The sequence below is a fragment of the Nomascus leucogenys genome, chromosome 20 (assembly GCF_006542625.1).
Source record: "Nomascus leucogenys isolate Asia chromosome 20, Asia_NLE_v1, whole genome shotgun sequence".
In the NCBI taxonomy this organism is placed as follows: Eukaryota; Metazoa; Chordata; class Mammalia; order Primates; family Hylobatidae; genus Nomascus; species Nomascus leucogenys.
Window position 1 is genome coordinate 64313062 of NC_044400.1, and position 23330 is coordinate 64336391.

At 38.3% G+C, this 23330-nt stretch overlaps 1 protein-coding gene across 8 annotated transcripts in view; it reads left to right on the forward strand.

The window, feature by feature from the left end:
* KCNIP4 (potassium voltage-gated channel interacting protein 4) overlaps positions 1-23330 on the forward strand; it is a 1193209-nt gene that overhangs the window by 1041125 nt on the left and 128754 nt on the right. The gene's annotated exons all lie outside the window — the stretch shown is intronic.

Sequence of the window (23330 nt, forward strand, 5' to 3'; positions counted from 1 at the left end):
ACTCTGGGATTAGCCTATTTGGTTCAAATCCTCATTCTGTGACTAACTAGTTATAGAAACTTTAGTTAAGCTACTTATCCCTTCTGGGCCTCAACTTCCTCATCCATAAGGTAGAAATGATAGTAAATAATCTGTAAGTTTGCTCAAAGGATTAATGAGCATGTAAAGTGTTTAGAACAGTTACTGGCTAGTACGTGGTCAGCAAATGTTGGCTGTTTTTGCTGTTATTCTCCTGCTGCTACGATGATCACAACTACTGTAGTGATATAGGTGAAATTCAATCTCACCTAGGTGCATTTCACAAAGAGTTAATATTTCAGCAGGGCCCTTTGGAGAAGAATCATCATTTCATCAGAGGGAAAAAAAGGAGGAGCATTCTAGGTACTTCAAAAGATAAAGCTTAGACAGTCAGGAGGGGCAAGAAGTATGAAAGAGAAGCAGCCAGCAAAGTGATCTGGGGCCAGATTTTGAAAACTTTCCTGGGCACTATGCTACATTCACTCTGCAGAGAGGCAATGGGGATTTTAAGTGAGGTTTTTAAGTTGAGGAGTGATTTTTCGTCTTGTCTGGCATTTGGGGATGGCTAGTCAGCCAAGAGTAGAGGGAGCTAGATATAAGCCCAAATTTTAGAAGAGATGATGTGAACTTGAAGTTAGAGAAAAGACTAGCAAAGGATCAAGAACAATATTTGAAGACAAGAGACAGAGAGGTGTCAAAACTAATAACCAAACTTAGTGGGATATTGGCTTCTGAATCAATGAACCAACTGAAACTCAGAGTGGTAAAATAACACCAAAAATAAGTCAGAAGACAAATTGTTGAGAGAGAAAGAGAAAGAAGACAGGAAAATTAGTTGGAAACTGCTTAAAAAGTCTATGCAAGACAGTATCAATAGCTAACACCTGAGCATAATGCTATTTTAAGCCTGAACAATTACTCTTAATATTTACGGCAAGTCTATGAGGAAGGTACAATTATAATCTCCACTTAAAAGAGAAAACTAAACAAAGAAATTAAATCACTCACCCAGCACCTAACAATTATGACACATCAAAGCAGGGATTTTACCTTCAATGATGTAATACCAAAGCTTAGTGTCTTTACCACTAGACTGCCCTGCCTACAAGAGATGACAAAAGTCTAAACATGGCAATCGTGGTGGAAGGGAGAGGATAAATTTGAAACACATGGTGGAATTGTGCGTAATTGGAAATATTGAAAAACAATTTGTGATATTGAGTGAAAGATAGGAAAGAGATGAAGTGACTCCACCAAAATGATAATGGTGAAATTTATCAAGATAAGGAGCATAGAGGGAAGGCCATGAAGGTCAGTTAGGGAGAGATGATAGTTTTACTTTAGACATCTTGGCTTTAAATGCTTGAATAACACAAATTTTTGAAACAAGCATTAAACAAGCTTCATTGTTGATTAGCGCATCTTTTGTTTTTTTCAGGTTACCTATGTGATTAAATCTTTTGCTTCCCACTTGATTTTTCCACTTTTGTTACTGTTAATTTGGGCCAGAATGGGTAGAATGATGACTACTTACAAACCACTGTGTAGACTGTTAGATAAATGAGAGCCTTCTTTGTTCTATGTAATACTTTCATAATGGTAACCAAGGTAGCTTCTTGTAGGAGCTATACAACCTATTTTCCATTTTCATTGGCCTAAAATAATATTTGGGCTAAACGTGAGTCTGGTCAGTGAGTCTGGTTTCTGCTGAAATGGGAACCTAATTCTTCTAAGAGCCTCAATTTTCTACTCCACCAGGTCTATAAAATACAGAGCATTGTTTTTCTATCTGCTTAGATTGCAGGGTTCAAGTTTAGCTTTCTTACATTTCAAATTGCCTTTTGCCAAGGGTTTTGAAGCACCAACTGTGATAGGCAGCAATTCTTTACAGAAATATTGTTCCATCTTTATTTGTAAGTTTTCATTAAAAAGAACAAAAGATGAGTTCTGGAGATGAACTGACAGTATAAAACCTTATTTATCTTTCAGCAAACCATTCTCCTTTGAGGCTGGGGAGAAAAACAATCCCATAGCATATTATAGTGGTTTCAGACTCTGCTTAGAGGTGGACATATTCTTCATTGAGTGTTCCTGAGGATATTAAAAATCACATTTATTTCAATAGCAGTGTGAAACTAATGCTTTAGGTGAGCAGATGTTAGAAGGATCAGTGTCAAAATCACCATATCATTACAGAAATCCTGTATGTGGATTCATTGCTATGATGCACCACACACTATGAAAGATTATACTCTAATGGGAGAAATGGGGCAGAGTCTGGACAGTAAATTTTCATGCTTTGTTTTGCAAAGCGTTTTTCCTGAGTTCTCTGAAATCGCTTCCAACTCTTTTCACTTGATAATGTTGTGGGAGACTTTATGATTTTTTGCCACACGACTGCCACATCTTGGTCACATCAAGATGAGTTTAGGCATCATTATTTGGATGCCATGTTTACATGCAAGCTGCCCCTGGACTAAGAGGAAAAAAGAACTCAAAGAGAGACACTGTTTATCCTTGGGCAAATGTTTGAAGACATGAAGGATATGTAAAGACCATGTGGAACTGTGTCTGTGTTGAATGAATGTTAAATACAGACATGCTGCTCAGTTATTTTCTTGTTGGTGAATACCACCATGAACAGGAAGCTCTGTGACATGCTACCAGGAGAGGAAACCCATTCTAATGGAAGAGTCACCAATTGGACATCTGAGTGGCGATGTCAAGTGGCTGGATGGGAGACATGGTTCTGAAGTTGATAAGCACAGTCTGGCTGAAGATATGAATGTCAGAGTAATTCTTAGAAACTGGTCATTTCTAGGCTGATCCTGCTTTGGGCTTTCCTACTCTGGAGTCCGTGCCACTCCCTGGCCCTTTTAATTTTATTTTTAAACTTATTCGTTCATTCCATAAAAGAAAGAATTACTGTTATATTTTCTGCCAATGTATACTGCCTTAGTGATCACATTGAGTTTGATGGTCTTAATATTACTTATATAGTGATATTCTGACATTTGCATCTTCAGCCAGACTGTGCTTATCAACTTCAGAACCATGTCTCCCATCCAGCCACTTGACATTGCCACTCAGATGTCCAATTGGCGACTCTTCCATTAGAATTTCAGGCCCATGGGAGAGAGGATTTTGTCATTTTTGTTCATTCTAGTGTCCATTGTACCTTGACAATGCCTGGGTCATAATAGGCACTCAATCAATATTTAATGAATTAATGAATGAATGGATTGTCTCTAATGCCCAGGCCATACTAGGCATTAGTGGTAATAAGATAACCAAGATAGATCTCTTTCCTCTAAATGTTTATATCACAGAGGAAATGACAGATATTCAAAGAGATCATTGATATGCAAAGCCATCAGAGGTGACAAGTGTACAGGGTGTGTGAATGTCTCAGGAGGCCTCTCCTCTGTGAAGCCCCTTCCCCACTGAAATGAGCCTTAGAGAATAGAGATAGAGAAGGATGAGGAGGAAGAACGGCAAGTTCATTTAGTGGGAATAGGATAAGCAAAAACACAGAAGTTGACAATTCAGGCTTCCTTCAGGGAATAGCAAACCATCCAGGATATTAAATCATAAGGTGTGTGGGAGGAAATGACAGACTATAAAGCTCAGTTATTGTCTCAAATTCTATTCCAAAAGATGGTTTTTATTCCCCTATCAATTCCAAACAGGAAGAGTATAAAAGGTCCTCAGGGAGCTGTGGTTTCTAGTGGATCCCACGATTAGCAATTCAACGGCGAAAAGTGCCTGCAAAATGAAGCAGCTGGGTACAATTTGGGGGACAAGCATTTTTTCAAATGACAGAATTACTCTTGCCATGTGTATTAGTTTGTTCTCACACTGCTAGAAAGAACTACCTAAGACTGGTTGATTTATGAAGAAAAGAGGTTTGATTAACTCACAGTTGCACAGGCTGTAAAGGAAGCATGGTTGAGGAGGCCTCAGGAAACTTACAATCATGATGGAAGGGTGAAGGGGCAGCAAGCAGCTTCTTCACATGGTAGAGTGGGAGAGACAGAGTGAAGGGGGCAGTGCTACACACTTTTAACAACTAGATCTCGTGAGAATTCACTCACTATCACAAGAACAAGGAAGAAATCCACCCCCACGATCCAGTCACCTCCCACCAGGTCCCTCCCCCAACACTGGGAATTACAATTCAACATGAGATTTGGGTGGGCACACAGAGCCAAACCTTATCACTCTGTGTCTTTGGACAAGTTATTCAATTTCTCTGTACCTCAATGTACCCATCAAAAATGGGCAAAATCATACTCATCTCAAAGAACATTTTAATAAGTGATATAATAGTAAGTTTTTTAAACACTATGTGCCAGCCACTATTTTACATGTTTTATACACATTATTTTATTTCAACCTCCTGACAACATTTTATAGTAGGTCCCATTGCTCTTCCCCTTTTATTGATGAAGAAACTGAGGCATAGACTAAGCACTTTGCCCAAGGTCACACAGAGCTAACAAGAGTCAGAAAAATGATTCAAACTCAGAAAGTGCTGTGTTAGACCCCTCACTCCTAAATATTCTAGAATAACACCTCAATTAGTATGTATGCAATAATTATTAATAGTCATCGTTACTGTAATTTATTACTGCCTGCTAGTAATTCAATCTGTTAAAACAACTTTAAGAAATTTATACAAACATTATCCCCAGTTTATAGATTTTAAAATTGAGGTTTCGAAAGATTAAACACATTGTCCTGTGCCAGAGTTGGGAAATAGACCCAAGAAGGAAGCCTCAGAGGAACTGAATAATTTGTCAGAATTAGCACTGCCAGGCACTGTTCTGCTCCTAGTGTTGAAGGTAACACTAGATATTACTGCAAATAATTCTAATACTACACATTATATGAACAACAATATAATTAATTGAATGTTTACTATGTGCCAGACACATGTACCATCTCATTTAATGCCCACAGTTACCTTATTCTATAATATTAACTGCTATTTTGTCTATTTCTATGCCATTAAACGTGTGGGGGAATTAAGGCCAAGGAGGACACTAGCTTAAAAGTAGAAGGAACATAACAAAACCCAGATCACTGCTCAGTTTTCCTAATAGCTTTTTTAAACATAGACGAATAAATGTTTTAGTGCAGAATACTTATTTCATCACTGATATTAGCTGCAAATCATCCCCCTAATATACCAGCAAAAATTTATTATAACTATGCTTATCCAAACTCTAACTCACTAGGTAATCAATTCTGTGTGTTTACTGCCTACTGTCTAAAGCAACACAGTAACATCTTAGGAATTAGGGATGATATTTTGCATAAATACATTTTCCATATGTCTATCTCTTTACAATAATGTTCTTGTTTTTCAAATTCTATGTTAGATACAGTGGGTACATGTTCAGATTTGTTACATGGGAGTATTGCATTATGCTGAGGTTTGGAATTAGGATCCTGTCACCCTGGCAGTGAGCATAGTACCCAACAGGTAGTGTTTGAACGTCCCGCCATCCCAGTGGTCTGTAGTGTCTACTTTTCCCATATTTATTTCCATGTGTGTTCAATGTTTAACTCTCACTTACAAGTCAGAACATGCAGTATTTGTTTTTCTATTCCTATGTTAATTTGCTTGGGATATGGCTTCCAGCCCTATTCATGTTGCTGCAAAGGACAAGATTTCTTTCTTTTTTATGGCTGCATAGTATTTCATGGTGTCTGTACCTCACTTTCTTAATCCAATCTACTACTGATGGGCACCTGGGTTGATTCCATTTCTTTGCTATTGTGAAGAGCACAGCGATGAACATATGAGTGCATGTGTCTCTTTGGTAGAATCATTTGTTTTCTTTTGGGTGTGTACCCAGTAATGTGATTGCTGGGTCAAATGGTAGCCCTGTTTTAAGTTCTTTGAGAAATCTCCAGACTGCTTTCCACAGTGGCTGGACTAATTTACATTCCCACCATGTGTAAGAATTCCCTTTATGCTGCAGCCTCACCAGCATCTGTTTTTGGACTTTCTAATAATAGCCATTCTGACTGGTATGAGATGGTATCTCATTGTAATTTAGATTTACATTTCTCTGATGACTAGTAATGCTGAGTGTTTTTTCATGTTTGTTGGCCACCTCTGTGTCTTCTTTTGAGAAATGTTTATTCATGTCCTTTGCCCATTTTTAAAGGGGGTTATTTCGTTTTTGCTTGTTGATTTAAGTTCCCTACAGTATAGATTCTTGGTATTAGGCCTTTGTTGGGTACGTCGTTTGTGAATATGTTCTCCCATTCTGTAGGTTATCTGCTTGCTCCGTTGATTGTTTCTTTTTTTTATTTATTATGATACTTTAAGTTTTAGGGTACATGTGCACAACGTGCAGGTTTGTTACATATGTGTACGTGCGCCATGTTGGTGTGCCGCACCCATTAATTCATCATTTAACATTAGGTATATCTCCTAATGCTGTCCCTCCCCCATCCCCCCACCCCACAACAGGCCCCGGTGTGTGATGTTCCCCTTCCTGTGTCAATGTGTTCTCATTGTTCACTTCTCACCTATGAGTGAGAACATGCGGTGTTTGGTTTTTTGTCCTTGTGATAGTTTGCTGAGAATGATGGTTTCCAGCTTCATCCATGAAGATCAAGTGTAGGATAGTTTCTTTTACTGTGCAGGAGCTCTTGAGTTTAATTAGGTCCCACTTGTCTATTTTTGTTTTGTTACAATTGTTTTTGGGAACTTAGCCAAAAATTATTTGCTACAGTTGATGTTGAGAAAAGTATACCCTAGGCTGTCTTCCAGGATTTTTATAGTTTGAGATTTACGTTGAAATCTTTAATCCATTTTGAGTTAACTTTTGTATATGGTGAAAGGTAGGAGTCCAGCTTCAGTCATCTGTGTATAGTTAGCCAGTTATCCCAGCTCCATTTATTGAATAGGGAGTCCTTTCCTCATGCTTATTTTTGTCAGCCTTGTCAAAGATCAGACGGTGGGAGGCGTTTGACTTTGTTTCTGGGTTTTCTATTCTGTTTCATTGGTCTAGGTGTCTGTGTGTATAGCAGTACCAAGCTCTTTTAGTTACTGTGGCTTTATAGTAGAGTTTAAAATCAGGTAGTGTGATGTCTTGGGCTTAATTTCTGTTGTATTTTTTCTTTTGCTTATAGGTTTGCTTTGGCTATTCTGGCTCTTTTTTGGTTCCATATGAATTTTAGAATAGTTTTTTTTCTAATTCGGTGAGGTATGTTCTTACTAGTTTGACAAAAATAGTATTTAATCTATAAATTGCATTGGGCAGTATGGCCATTTTTATAACACTGATTCTTTCAATCTACAAGCATGAAATACTTTTCCATTTATTTGTGTCACTTTGATTTGTTTCAACAGTATTTTGTAGTTCTCCTTGTAGAGATCTTTCACCTCCTTGGTGAGCTATATTCCTATGTATTTTATTTTCTTTGTGAATATTGTAATTGGGATTGTGTTCTTGATTTCACTTTCAGCATGGACATTGTTGGTGTGTGGAAATGCTACAGAGTTTTGTGCATTGATTTTGTATCCTGAAACTTTACTAAAGTTGTTTATCAATTCTAGTCGCCTTTTGAAAGGATCTTTAGGATTTTCTAGGTATAGAGTCATATCATCAGTGGAGAGATAGTTTGACTTCTTCCTTTCCTATTTAAATGCCTTTTATTTCTTTCTCTCACCTGAATGCTCTGGCTAGGACTTCCAATACCATGTTGAATAGGAGTGGTGAGAGTGAGCATCCTTGTCATGTTCCAGTTCCCAAGGAGAATGGTTGGAGCTTTTGCCCATTTAATATGATGTTGGCTGTGGGTTTGTCATAGATGGCTCTTATTATTTTGAGCTATGTTATTTAGATGCCTAGTCTGGTGAGAGTTTTTATCATAAAGGGACATTGGGTGTTACTGAAATCTTTTTCTGTGTCTATTGAGATGATCATAATGTTCCAGCTTTTGATTCTGTTTATGCAGTGAATCACATTTATTGATTTGCATATGTTGAACCATAGAATTTTCATGTTGTAATTTAGATCTCTAGACTTGTTCATCCTATATGTTACTTTCTATACCTTGACCTACATCTCCCTACTTCCTCCCCACTTTAACCATTATTTTATTCTCTATCTCTGTGTATTCAACTGTTTTTTTTTAGGTTCGTTGTGTAAATGACATCATGCAATATTTTTCTTTCTCTGCCTTTTGCCTATTTCACTTAACATAAGGTCCTCCAGGTTCATTCATGTTGTGACAAATAGTAGGATCTCCTTTTTCAAGGTTGAATAGTATTCCATTGTATATATCAGTTTCTTTATCCATTTGTTTATTGATGGACATAAGTTGTTTCCATATTTTGGCTATTATGAATAAGCTGCCATTTTTTAATATTTAAAAATGTATCACATTTCTGTTACCTTCTAAAATAAGCAGAATAAAACATTTTCTTAAAGAATAAGGTTAGAACTTATTCTTAAAGAATAAGTTAGCCACTGACTTTTATCATTACCCCTTTCTCTAGTATGCTTATGATGTTTTTTAACTTTATGTTCCCTCCATTACTCTCAATCTGCGGTCACTTTTAGGCTTCAGAGTCAGTAAGCTTGGGCTTAAGTCCTGACTCCATAACATCCTATTTCTATGTCCTTCATCAGTTACATCCTTTCTTCCAACCCTGATTTCTTTATCTATAAAAGCAGGGTGACAATATTTATACACAGAATATCACATTGCTTAGACATAATAATGAAGAGCCAGTGGTGAAAGTTAGGTATTGTAACTGTGGCTCATGACTCCTTCCAGTATATGCTCCTTCTCCATTATTAGCACCTGCTTCTGATGTGGAATCAGAAGCTTACTAAAACTGTGGGTACAGTAAGGATGGAGACACTCTTATCCATAAAAGATACTGAGGCAGGCATTTGACAAAGTGCTGCAATAGGAATCAAGGAGATCAAGATTTAGGCCCAGTTCTGCTGCTGATGTGCCTAATGGTTTTTGATTTACAACCACTGCAGCTAAGGCTCTGTATGTGACATGAACTTACAAAGTTGAGGGGCTGGACTCAATACCCCTTTCAATTCTCACAGAGCTCCATTTTCTGCTTAGAGCCCTTTTGCTGCTAATTTTCTGATTCTTATTTGGGTGCATGAATTCTAGATAAGTGGGGCATCATCCTCTCTCCTGTTCTGGGGGAGGCAGAACAGCTGAATAGTTATTACATGAATCCTGGAACCAGACTTCCCAGAGTCCATTCCCTGACTCTGTTACTGTGTGACCATGAGCAAGTTACTTAGTCTCTCTGTGTTGTTATCTTCATCTACAGAACAAGAATATAGCATTCATAGTACACTGACGGGGATTTTATGAGTGTATATATACATATATATGTATATATATATACATGTTATATACTTAACATGTATATATGTATATACATATATATGTATACATACATGTTTACATACATATGCATATGTATGTTGTATATATGTATACATACATATATACATATACATACATATATACTATATATACATATGTATGTATATATGTATACATACATGTTTACATGCATATGCATATGTATTTATATGTATATATACATATGCATATGTATGCATGTATATATGCATGTATATATAAATACATATGCATATGTATGCATGTATATGTGTATACATATATAGACACATATGTATAGGTATATATACATTCATGTGTATATACATATACATACATGTGCATATGTATATATACATATGTGTAAGTGTATATATACATATGTGTATATATGCACATACGTGTGTGTACATGTGTATATATGCACATGCATGTATATATACATATGTGTATATACATGTGTGTATATATACACGTGTGTGTATATAAACATACACATACATATGTGCAATATACATATGTATGTTGTATATGTGTGTGTATATATATGTATACACACTCAAAGAGAGAGAGCGCTTACACAAAACAAATGCTATAAATATTAGTGATTGTTCTTTGCTCTTTTTCTTCCTTCATTTTAACTTCTAAGTTCAGGGGTGCATGTGCAGGTTTGTTATTAGGTAAACTCGTGTCACAGAGATTTGTTGTACAGATTATTTTGTCTGGTCATAAATACCCAGGTATTAATGAAAACTCCTTTGCAGAAGTTTAACTGAGGAAATTATGACAGTGAAAGAGATCTCCATCTTGCTTCTTGCCTTTAAGCTGTCCTTGTTCATTCCTGGGCGTAGGCTGAACTAACCTTGGGAAAGAATTTAGTGTATGGTTTGACTCTGAAACAAAACTGATAATAGCCCTTTCCAGAAAAGACTCCCTTCTTGCCTGGAGACCAGCCTGCCTTTACAGGACTAACAAATTAGCCACAAGATTGGAAATTATAGTTTAGGGGTCATGCAGCCTCTGGCTGCAAGAGTCTGAACTTCCCCAAATTGCTCCTGGGGATCACATCACTATTGTAAAACCTAAGATCAGGGCTTGAGATATTTTGCAGACCCTGCACTTGATGAATCGGTTGATACCACCTAGACCGATAATCTGAGTCAATCATTTCTGAGATCCCACTCGGGAACAGAAGACAACAAGAAAACCCACTTGGAGCCCCCTATGATTCCATCTCCAAACTGACAAATCAGCACTCCCCACTTCCCGAGCCCCTACTCACCAAATTATCCTTAAAAACTCCCACCTCTGAATGCTCAGGGAGACTGATTTGAGTAACAATAAAACTCGGGTCTCCCGCAAAGCTGGCTCTGCATGAATTATTTTTTCTCCATTGCAATTCCCCTGTCTTGATAAATTGGCTCTGTCTAGGCAGCGGGTAAGGTGAACCCACTGCACAGTCACATTAAGCCTAGTACTGATTAGTTATTTTTCCTAATCCTCTTCCTCCTCCCACCCTCCACATTCCACTGGGCCCCAGTGTCTGTTGTTTCCCTCTATGTATCCATGTGTTCTTATCTTTTAGCTCGCAATTATAAGTGAGAACGTGTGGTATTTGGTTGTCTATTCGTGTATTAATTTGCTAAGGATAATGGCCTCCAGCTCCATCCATGTTTCTGCAAATGTCATAATCTTGTTCTTTTTTATGGCTGCATAGTATTCTGTGGTGTATATGTGTCACGTTTTCTTTATCCAGTCTACCATTGATGGGCATTTAGGTTGATTCCATGCCTTTGCTATTGTGATTAGTGTCATAATGAACATACACATATGTGTGTCTTATTATTAGATTTTTAGGACAACTAAGAGAAAGTCTATCAAAATTTGAGACACTCCTTTGATAGAGCATTTTTAATTTAGTGAACTAATCTGGGCTTTCTTCATCTCTCTCCACATACCATCGCTTTTTAAAATTTTTCTCTTTGCTCATAATACCTCTCAGCTTTTGCCTTTCCTGACTAGAATATCAATCTCTTCTGGTCTGTCTTTATGTGTAAGTTCAATTAAATTTCTTGTTTCCTTCCTCTGCCCCCTCAGCATTCCTATTGTAGATTTTCTGTCTGTGTATAATGACTGGCAATATAATTTTTGTTTTTCTTATTTACCAAAAATCAGTTAAGACCCTACCACCTAAAAAATAATAACTCATCCAGGCACAGTGGCTGATGTCTGTAATCCCAGCACTTTGGGAGGCCGAGGCAGGTGGATCATGAGGTCAGGAGTTTGAGACCAGCCTGGCCAACATAGTGAAACCCCGTCTCTACTAAAAATACAAAAATTAGCCAGGTGTGTTGGCACATGCCTGTAGTCCCAGCTACTTGGGAGGCTGAGGCAGGAGAATTGTTTGAATCCAGGGGGTGGAGGTTGCAGTGAGCTGAGACCACGCTATTGCACTCCAGCCTGGGTGACAGAGTAAGACTCCATCTCAAAAATAATAATAATAATAATAATAATAGCTCCTACCATAACGGGCCGTTCATGATGCTGTAGTAATAATATGGTTAATGCTGATAATAAGCATTTCAATTAGGTGATTATTTTTTAAAATCTAAGCTTGTTGAAGAGTTATTTATGTTTGTAAATAGGGTAGAGACAATCTATTTCATAAGTGCTGTGACAAATAGCTTCAGCTGTTCACCACTGGGTTGTTATATTTCGTAAGTGATTGAATTCAATTATGAAATTGCAAAGCAATTCTCATTCTCCTAGAATGGAAATTGCAATGTCATTGCCAACAAGCACCTGTAACAGAAGATGTTCAAACTAAATGGCCATTTTCCAAGAAGTGGAAAAATTTCCACATTTTTCAATGTGGTATACAAATATTAAATAAGATAAAGTACTAATTATAAATGGTTTTGTTCATTTTTTGGTGTTTGTTTTTGTATTTTGGTTCTAACATACATTCAGGGCCAGGGTTGCAGAAATACATGTCAAACTAACTAAAACATCAGGATTCCAATTGCTCAGGTTGGTCTGGGAAGGCCTAGGACTCCCGCAGTGTTTCAAATGGATTGACTATTCTCTACTCGCAGCCTGTGTGTGATCAGCTTGGAATTAATTGCTTCTATACTCTCCATGTGCACCTGAAAATAACTCTTGGTAGGTGGATGGGTGAATAGTAATAAAGACGGGAAAAGTCAAGGGAGGTCCCAGACCTCTGCATTCTTGCAATAAAGCATTTAAAATTGACAAAGTTTAAAGAGTTGCTTACAGGGCCTGGCCCCAGTTTAAACTCTCTATCCAGGGAGGTCAAATAATGTAACAGGAAGAGGAAAGACAGGTTTGGGGCAGGTCTTGGCTCCCCCTGCCCACACTCATCAGCTGCACAGCTGTGCGGACTTCAGCAAATTCCTCCACCCAAGAAACTATTTCCTCAGCTGATTATCATGCCACCCTCTTTGAGCTTTGTGAGCAGCGGAACCGAGGAATGGAATGGTGAGTATGTTGTCATCCCTCTACAAGTTTTGCAGTAGAAAATAAGGGTGGAGATAAATTATATCAGTGCCATGAAAATTCGCTTTGGAAATCTTCCTCCAGGCAGCTTTTTCTTTGTCCTGATGTATCAGACTTGAACATTAAACAAACAATAGCATAACCTCCTTATCCTAGAAGTTCTCAGGAATAGCATCTAATGCTATGGTCAAGAATCTTTCAGCATTGGAAATCTTCCTCCAATATCCACCACTGGACCAAGCTTCTAAATATTTAATAATATATAACATATCATTAGAAAGTGATCAACCTCATTATGATGTTATTGCCATATGGATCAACTCACTATTCGGCCAATTTAATAAAACATAAACATTAGGAGTAATGGCTCAGAGGGTATTTTTATCAATGAGATAAAGCAATATAAGTCAAGCAGGCCGAATTTTTGTCTAGACAAATTAATTTCAGCTCAAATAGAATTTTAAAGTTACAATATTTATAATCTTTTTAGAATGATAAATGGATACATTTATTTTTAAAGAAGAGTCATGTCCCAGAAATGGGACTGGGTGCTGTGACTCACACCTATAATCCCAGCACTTTGGGAGGCCTAGGTGCATGGATCACCTGAAGTTAAGAGTTTGAGACCAGCCTAATCAACACAGTGAAACCCCATCTCTACTAAATACAAAAATTAGCCAGGTGTGGTGGGGCTTTCCTGTAATTCCAGCTACTTGGGAGGCTGAGCCGGGAGAATCGCTTTAACCTGGGAGGCGGAGCGTGCAGTGAGTCAAGATTGTGCTACTGCACTCCAACCTGGGCAACAAGAGCAAGACTCCATCTCAAAAAAAGAAAAAAAGAGGAAAAAAAAAAAAAAAGAAATGGGACCTACTGTAGATATACTCACTATTCTTGGAATGCTTCAAGTAGTTATTTATTTCACATTCTCTTATGGAGCACCTTCAGTGTGCCAAATAAGATAATCCTTCCAGTATTTTGGCAGGACCTAAATAAAAGAACAAGGCAACAGCCTCACAGTGTTTCGTGCTTTATAGGCAAGGACTCATCTCTGCACACATGGCCTGAGTTCTGAATCAGCTTTCTCAAAAAGGGACATTATTCTTCATAATATTATTTGTTTTCTGCATTAGAAGACTTGTTTCCAAAGCATGTCGTCAGAAGGTAGGACTCACACTCATATTTGTTTGTAAGGCAAGATGTTCTGTAGTAGTGTTCTGGACAGCATGATTTGACCTCAGAGTCAAATTTGCATAATTATGAGTTGAGCTGTACCAAGCTTCTACTGTATTTTAAGAGAAGTTGTGAGAAAGGGGAGAACGATGACTACTATTTTTAAAACTCATTCTGTTGTTCCCAGATGATTTGAATTCCAATTTCTAGCCCAATTGTGTCATGGCCTGAGGGGACTGTTGAGTCAGACTTAGGACAACCTCGGCCCTGAGAGACTGAAATCTAAAGAACAAAGGACAAAAAGATACAGCCAGGAAGCTCAAGGGTGACTGGGTTTGGGAATTTGTTGTCTGATTAAAATTAAATTTGTTAGAAGGTACATGAATTAAAATACTGTTTGTATTTCGCTTATCTCAGGATGCAAATGCGCATTTGAATTGGCTCCTCTGCAAGATGCCTGAGTGACGATATGTTGGCATGGCCTGGAGATGACTCCAGAGGCCAGAGTCCCATCTGGTTCTGGTTTTTGTCTCAAACAAACATTCATCTTTCCCAAATCTAAATTTCTCAGGGGTAAAATGCAGAAAAACAAACAACTTCCTGTGTTCCTTCCAGCTCTGAGATTCCATCACTTCGTACCTTATTCTGCCATGTGTTTCTTATCAGCACAGCTTTGTCTGCTGGTCTGGTGATCTCCTGAAGGTGCCCAGGCATATTTTCCCTGGAAAGAAATTGAGGCATTGGAGGCTCAGCAGCCAGCTAGTTTGTGATTTAAAATCTTTTGTCTCCTAGGATTTTGAACCAAGTAATTTAATTGTTGCCATCTCTTAAAATAGCGTATTGACTAAGCTCATGGTCTTTGGTGTCAAAAAGCCAGGGATTAAATCCCAGCCCTGTCACTTATCAGCTGTGCGACCTTGAGTAAGTTATTTCAGAAATGTGAGTCCCAGTTTACTCCTTGTAAAATGAGGGCTACGTGATTTCTTGTAAAATGTAGCTATCTCACTGAACTTCTGTCGCTATTAAAATGAGATAATATACAACCAGGCTTAGAGTGAGAGTTCTCCATAGGGTGATGGTTGCTATTAACATTCCCAGCATGGTGCTCAGTAACCTGTACTTTGGGCTGCTGTCTTCACCTTGTTTACTAACTAGCCATTTGGCCAAGGGTTACTTGGGTTATGGCCAAGTTACTTAGACTCTCCAAGCCTCAGTTTTCTCATTTATAAAATAGGGATGATAATCCTTCTCTTGAAAGGTATTGTGAAGATTAAATGACATAATTGGCTAGCAAACTGCCCAGCACTCACTGTGCAAACTTTGTGGATAACAAGACCTACTTTTATCAGTGTTGTGTGTCATCTGAATATAATATAGGTAGATATATTAGTTTGCTAGGGCTGCTGTAACACAATGGCACAGACTCGATGGCTTAAGCAACAGAAATTTATTCTCTCACAATTCTAAAACCTGGAAGTTCAAGGTCAAGTTACCAGCCGTGAACCATCTTCCCACTCCATCTTCACATGGCCTTTCTTCTGTAAGCTCACGTTCCTGGTGTGTCTTCCTCTTCTTAAAAGGACACCAATCCTACAAGGCTTTTATGACCTTATTTATCCTTAACTATCTTTTTTTTTTTTTTTTTTTTTTTGAGATGGAGTTTCACTCTCGTTGCCCAGGCTGGAGTGCAGTAGCAAGGTCTGCTCACTGCAACCTCTGCCTCCCAGGTTCAAGCAATTCTTCTGCCTCAGCCTCCCGAGTAGCTGGGATTACAAGCACCCGCCACAACGCCCGCCTAATTTTTTGTATTTTTAGTAGAGACGAGGGTTTTGCCATGTTGGCCAGGCTGGTCTCGAATTCCTGACCTCAGGTGATCCACCCACCTCGGCCTCCCAAAGTGCTGGGATTATAGGCGTGAGCCACCACGCCCGGCCTATCCTTAATTATCTTCTTTAAGGCCCTACCTCCAAATACAGGGTTAGACCTTCAACATATGAATTTGAGGAGGGACACATCTCAGTCCACCACAGGACCAGAAGTCAGACTGCAGTAGATTAAGGAGAGAGCAAGAAAATAGACCTAATGAATATAGTTAACTTTTCTGAGGAGTTTGACAAAATAAGAGAGAAGAGAGGTTATCATTATTTGTATCATTATTTCTGCTGGTATTGAAAGAGACTGTGGCAAATTGGGAAGTGGGAAGAACATAAGCTGTGGCATCAAAGACCTGGGTGTAAATCCTGTCCCTATGCATCTATATGGAAACCCATATAGATGCATAGGATATATATATATATATATATATGTTATATATATATATAAACACATATTTGACTTCTAGTCATGAATTTCTTCACATCCATGAGACTCAGTCTCCATGTATGTGAAAAATAAACAATTATACCTCACTCTGGGGTTATTGTGAGGGTTAGGATTATGCCAATCAAGCACCTCGCCCATCTCCTGGCATACAACAGGGGCTCGATAAATGTTAGGCACTGGGTTAAAACCACCCAAAATGCAGGCTCTTAACAAGGTGGCTGAGTCACAACGAGAATTCACAGTCCTACATGGTATCATGCTGTGCTCCCCATAGTTTGCCTCCAAGAATCAGAGTTGATTGGGTTCGGTGGTGTTGCTTTTTTAATTTATCATATGCTGGTGATTGCTGATGATTTCAGTTATGTTATTATAGCCCATCACCTGCCTAGAAATAGAAACAGCCCTTTGGCAGGTAGGAGTCATTAAGAAGTAAAGTACCAGACAGCTGGAAAAGCAAGAGAGCCCACAGGCAGACACTTTGAGGGCGTTTTTTTTTTTTTAATACTGCATGTAATGATCATCCTATCATGCACACTTAATTATACTGATCCTCCAGCCCTGTGTCTTTTGTCTCAGACTTTGCATCTGCAGAGACAGAAACTCCATTTGTAGCACAGCTCAGATTGCTGCCCAATACAAAGGCCCAGAAGTTAATCCGCTGTTTTGTTTCTTTCCCGTGTGAGGGTCACTAGGTCTAGACAAGGTTATGTTATGATTGAAAGACTGCTCAGAAAATTTAATTAAAATCCCCTCTACTTTTGCTGTATTTCCCAACACAATAAATAGAGAACATAATGATTCTAAAGAAGACATTTGAGGTCTACCCACAGTCCACAAATTACAGTTTGAAAAATATTTCCCTATAGGGCAGCAAATATTCAAGGGATTGGAGAGGATCAGAAAGTTGAGCAGGAACATTGTTTGTTTACCAGATTATTCTTAAGTGACAAAGGAGTATCAGACTCCCTGTTAGGTTCAGAGGATAAACAAGACATGTAAGATATTGATCTTGTCTACAAAAAACTCACAATGGCGAAAACAAACATGAGCAGATCATGATGTTATGTTTTACACGCTATACAAGAACCAGAGTGTGGGAACGACGACCAGGGGTCATCAATTTTGCATAGTGGGGCAATCCAGAGAGGCTTCAGAGGTGAGGCACTTATATTTAAATTGGATCATGAAAGATATATACGTTTTAACACGTGGAAAAGGAAAATGGAACATTTTAGGTTGAAGAACTTGCACTATAAATGATTCAGAAGAAGATTACATCAGACATTGTTCAAGAAAGCACAGGCTTTCTATTTGATATTATCTATTTACATGAGGTCTATTGCATGATATTTACTCCTGCATTGGCAAATACAATAATACAACATAGTTGAAGTCATTGGATCAATAGCAGTCTAAAAGCAACATTTTCTGTCATCTTTTCTATCTCAGGACCCATTGAATAGAATCAACCCATTTGTTCAAATTAATGAAGGAGAAAATTGAAGGAACCCTATTTTGGCTTTTTTTATTTCCCCATAAAGCCCAGATCAATTTGTTGATACCTAGGTGCCTTTTCTCAGCTACTTTTAGCTCTTCCCACATACTTTAGGAGCACAACTACTTACTTTCTCATCAATTTTATCCTTGTCACCTCAGTTTATTCTTAGCCTTCTCATCTCTCCATGTCCTTTTCTATTATTTTTATTCATCCATCACTATTCTGAAGCTTTTCCATTTCATTCTTTCCAGATAAGTTATTATAATATAAAAAGTACAAAGCAAATGTTTTTTTCATCTCCTATTACTCATTTTCACAAATATAGCCACTCCAAGTGTTTGTTTCATCACCAATATTTTTTTTTGTAAGCTCCTTGAAGGCAATAATTAAGATATGCTAAGATTAGGGTGCCACTGACCTTCTTTTCATCGCTAAGTGAGAGCTTTTGCCCCTCAATGCTGTCAGTGAGGCAGAGTAGTAAGGAGGAGCAGATGTTAGCAAGAGGCAGCGTTATTAGTGTCAAAAATGGCTCGACTTTGGCAAAAAGGACTACATTTCCAACTGACCCATGGGACAAGGGATTGGGGTCCTAGTGGCCCTGGGATGAGAGGAGCTGACTGTTTTCCTTAGACTCTTCTCTCTGAGTCTAGAATCTGTAGTCAAGAAGAAAGGATAGAAAAGGGAAGCCATGGCTTCATACTGAGCCTGGATGTTTTTATTCCTGCTAAGTTCCTCATCTGAGATGTGGACTGGTTTACACAACAGAGAGAATTCCCATAGGCCACTATCTGACCCCACTTCAAGGGAGCTGGACTGAAGGACGATATTTGAGATACAAGCACCTGAACCCTAATATATTTCCAAATCCTCCAGACTTGTGCTTACATGACCCTAGGGCAAATGTGGAGATATTACCAGATGTTACTTAGGCCAGAAAATGTTCTATGGACAAATACCTTTGGGGTCAGTTGGGTTATGCAAAGTTAAACAGGACTTCTGGTTACAGGTCTTCTCAAACCTATGTATTTTAATATTTTGTGACAAAATTACATTAAGGTTCACAGTATTTTCCAAACATCTATGGGCACAAAATTCCTTTTTGCATAAAACATCTTTGAGAAATTATAGTGTAAACATAATTCACAAAGCAAAGTACAATATTTTAAAGTTTATCTATACCTATTGACTCTTGACTACAAAATGGACCTAAATAGAACATCCCTTAGGCCCCCGTCCATCCAGTATGTACCCATGAAACCAACTGGCTGCTGTTTACTTTACCCATGTCAGCACCTAATCTGAACATTTTATTTTGTAGCCCAAGGCAAAATATCTGATTTCTTTTTTCACTTTATTTGTAAAATGCGCAGATGTCCCTCAATTCTTTTTTTCCTCATAAATTATTGGGGTACAGGTGGTATTTGGTTACATGAGTAAGTTCTTCAGTGGTGATTTGTGAGATTTTGGTGTACCCATCACCCATGTATACGCTGCACAATATTGGTAGTCTTTTATCCCTCTCCTGTCTCCCACTCTTCCCCCCAAGTCCCCAGAGTCCATTGTATCATTCTTAGCCTTTGCGTTCTCATAGCTTAGCTCACACAAATCAGTGAGAACATATGAGGTTTGGTTTTCCATTCCCGAGTTACATCACTTAGAATAATAGTCTCCAATCTCATTCGGGTCACTCCAAATGCCATTAATTCATTCCTTTTTGTGGCTGAGTAGTATTCCATTATATAAATATATCACAGTTTCTTTATCCACTCATTGACTGATGGGCATTTGGGTTGGTTCCACGATTTTGCAATTGTGAATTGTGCTGCTGTAAACATGCACGTGCAAGTATCTTTTCTGAATAATGACTTCTTTTCCTTTGGTCAGATACCCAGTAGTGGGATTGCTGGATCAAATGGTAGTTCTACTTTTAGTTCTTTAAAGAATCTCCCCACTGTTTTCCATAATGGCTGTGCTAGTTTACATTCCCACAAGCAATGTAGAAGTGTTCCCTGTTCACCACATCCACACCAATATCTTCTGTTTTTTGATTTTTTGATTATGGCCATTGTTGCAGGAGTAAGGTGGTATTGCATTGTGGTTTTGATTTGCATTTCCCTGATCATTAGTGATGGTGAGCATATTTTCATGTTTGTTAGCCATTTGTATATCTTCTTTTGAGAATCGTCCATTCATGTCTTTAGCTTACTTTTTGATGGGGTTGTTGGTTTCTTTCTTACTGATTTGAGTTCGTTGTACATTCTGGATATTAGTCCTTTGTCAGATGTATAGATTGTGAAGATTTTCTCCCACTCTGTGGGTTGTCTGTTTACTCTGCTGACTGTTCCTTTTGCCATGCAAAAGCTCTTTAGTTTAATGAGGTCCCAGCTATTTATCTTTGTTTTTGTTGCTTTTGCTTTTGGGTTCTTGGTCATGAACCCTTGTCTAAAAGGGTTTTTCCAATGTTATCTTCTAGAATTTTTACAGTATCTGGCCTTAGATTTAAGTCCTTAATCAATCTTGAGTTGATTTTTGTATAAGGTGAGAGAAGAGGACCCAGTTTCATTCTCCTACATGAGGCTAGCCAATTATCCCAGCACCACTGGTTGAAAAGGGTGTCATTTCCCCCACTTTATGTTTTTGTTTGCTTTGTCAAAGATCATTTGGCTGTAAGTATTTGGGTTTATTTCCAAATTCTCTATTCTGTTCCATTGGTCCATGTGCCAATTTTTATACCAGTATCACACTGTTTTGGTGACTATGGCTTTATAGTATAGTTTGAAATCAGGTAGTATGATGCCTCCAGATTTGTTCTTTTTGCTTAGTCTTGCTTTGGCTATGAGCTATGTGGGCTCTTTTTTGGTTCCACATGAATTTTAGAGTTGTTTTTTCTAATTCTGTGAAGAATAATGGTGGTATTCTGATGAGGATTACGTTGAATTTGTAGATTGCTTCTGACAGTATGGTCATTTTCTTTTTTTTTTGAGACGGAGTCTTGCTCTGTTACCCAGGCTGGAGTGCAGTGTTGCGATGTCGGCTCACTGCAAGCTCCGCCTCCCAGGTTCACACCATTCTCCTGCCTCAGCCTCTCTGAGTAGCTGGGACTACAGGCGCCCATCACCACACCCGGCTAATTTTTTTTTTTTTTTTGTATTTTTAGTAGAGACGGGGTTTCACCATGGTCTCAATCTCCTGACCTCGTGATCTGCCTGCCTCAGCCTCCCAAAGTGCCGGGATTACAAGCGTGAGCCACTGTGCCTGGCCAGTATGGTCATTTTCACGATATTGATTCTACCCATCCATGAGCATGGGATGTGTTTCCATTTGTTTGTGTCATGATTTCTTTCAACAGTGTTTTGTAGTTTTCCTTGTAGAGGTCTTTTGACTCCTTTGTTAGGTACATTCCTAAGTATTTTATATTTTTGCAGCTATTGTGAAGGGGTGGAGTTCTTGATTTGATTCTCTGTTTGGTTACTTTTCATGTATAGAAGAGCTACTGATTTGTGTACATTAATCTTCCATCCAGAAATTTCACTGAATTCTTTTATCAGTTCTAGGAGCCTTCTGAAGAAGTCCTTAGGGTTTTCAAGGTAAACAATCATGTCATCAACAAACAATGACAGTTTGACTTCCTCTTTACCAATTTGGATGCCCTTTATTTCTTTCTCTTGTCTGATTGCTCTAGCTAGGACTTCCAATACCATGTTGAAGAGGAATGGGGACAGTGGGCATCCTTGTCTTGTTCCCGTTCTCAGAGGGAATGCTTTCAACTTTTCCCCATTCAGTATTATGTTGGCTGTGGGTGTGTCACAGATGGCTTTTATTACATTAAAGTATGTGCCTTGTATGCCAATTTTGCTGAGAGTTTTAATCATAAAGGAATGTTGGATTTTGTTGAACAGTTTTCAGCATCTACTGAGATGATCATGTGATTTTTGTTTTTGATTCTGTTTATTTGGCATATCACTTTTATTGACTTGTGTATGTTAAACCATCCCTGCATTCCTGGTGTGAAACCCACTTGATCGTGGTGGATTATCTTTTTGATATGTTGTTGGATTCGGCTAGCTAGTATTTTGTTAAGGATTTTAACATCTATGTGCATCAAGGATATCGGTCTGTAGTGTTCCCTGTTGGTTATGTCATTTGCTGGTTTTGTTATTAGGGTGATGCTGGCTTCATAGAGTGAATTAGAGAAGTTTCCTTCTTTCTCTATCTTCTTATATCTTTCTTCAGATGTCCTTCAATTCTGACAGTCTAAGATTCTATTTTTGTTTGTTTGTTTGTTTGTTTGAGATAGGGTCTCATGCTGTCACCCAGACTGGACTGCAGTGGTTCCATCACTGATCACTGCAGCCTCAGCCTCCTGGGCTCAAGCACTTCTCCCACCTCAGCCTCCCAACTAACTGGGCAAAGTATCTGATTTCAATGGAATCCTTAGAGAACATTAGCAGAGTCTATCTTGTAGTTGTATTATACATAGGGCCCAAAACTGATTATTATTAAACGACAATTGCATTGTTTATAACTAGTGGCTGTTATATAGAAACAAATTCCAGGTTGGACTATTGGTGATCTTTTATGTTTTTCTAACTATACCTTAAAAATGCTGGAGATGCTGGTGAGGTTGTAGAGAAAAAGGGAAACTTTTACACTGTTGGTGGGAGTGTGAATTAGTTCAACCATTGTGGAAGATAGTGTGGTGATTCCTCAAAGACCTAGAGGCAGAAATAACATTTGACCCAGCAATCCCATTACCGGGTATATACCCAAAGGAATATAATTCATTCTATTATAAATGATACATGTGTGCATATGTTCATTGCAGCACTATTCACAATAGGAAAGTCACAAAATCAACCTAAATGCCCACCAATGATAGACTGGATAAAGAAAATGTGCTACATATACACCATGGAATACTATGCAGCCATAAAAATGAAAGAGATCATTTTATTTGCAGGCACATAGATGGAGTTGGAAGCTATTATCTACAGCCAACTAATGCAGGAACAGAAAACCAAACACTGCATGTTCTCACTTGTAAGGGGGAGCTGATCGATGAGAACACATGGATACACTGCCAGGGAAAAACACACACTGGGCACCTGTTTGGGGAGGGAGAGGATCAGGAAGAATAGCTAATGGATGCTAGGCTTCATACCTGGGCGATGGGATGATCTGTGCAGCAAACCACCATGGCACACGTTTACCTATGTAACAAACCTGCACATCCTGCACATGTACCTCTGAACTTAAACATTGGAAAAAAAAGAAATATATGTCACTACACTGTTAGATTTATAGAGTAATATATATTGCTCCTTAAGCTTTTTATTTGAAGTAATCATATAATCCACTGATTATCTGAAATAAATTTCTGTGCTTTTTTGTTTTCTTAAAA